This window comes from Mus pahari, chromosome 10 (genome assembly GCF_900095145.1).
Source record: "Mus pahari chromosome 10, PAHARI_EIJ_v1.1, whole genome shotgun sequence".
NCBI lineage: Eukaryota > Metazoa > Chordata > Mammalia > Rodentia > Muridae > Mus > Mus pahari.
Genome location: NC_034599.1, coordinates 32670612 through 32670846, shown reverse-complemented (window position 1 = coordinate 32670846; position 235 = coordinate 32670612).

The following is a 235-nucleotide window of genomic DNA, read 5'->3' as shown; positions in this document are numbered from 1 at the left end:
TAATTAACTTAATATTACAGAATGTTAAAAAGTTTTGATTCCATAAAATAACATATTTATTTGGACTTTGAGTTTAATTATTGCTGCCATTAAAATTTTTGAAGACAGTGTGTCAAAACCATGTCCTCATGCTAATAGCAAATGTTCTGCCAATGAATTATTTCTCCAGTCTTCTCCCTGATTGTAAACATCACATATCGTATGATTTTACTCTCATAGCAAATAGATATTCTTC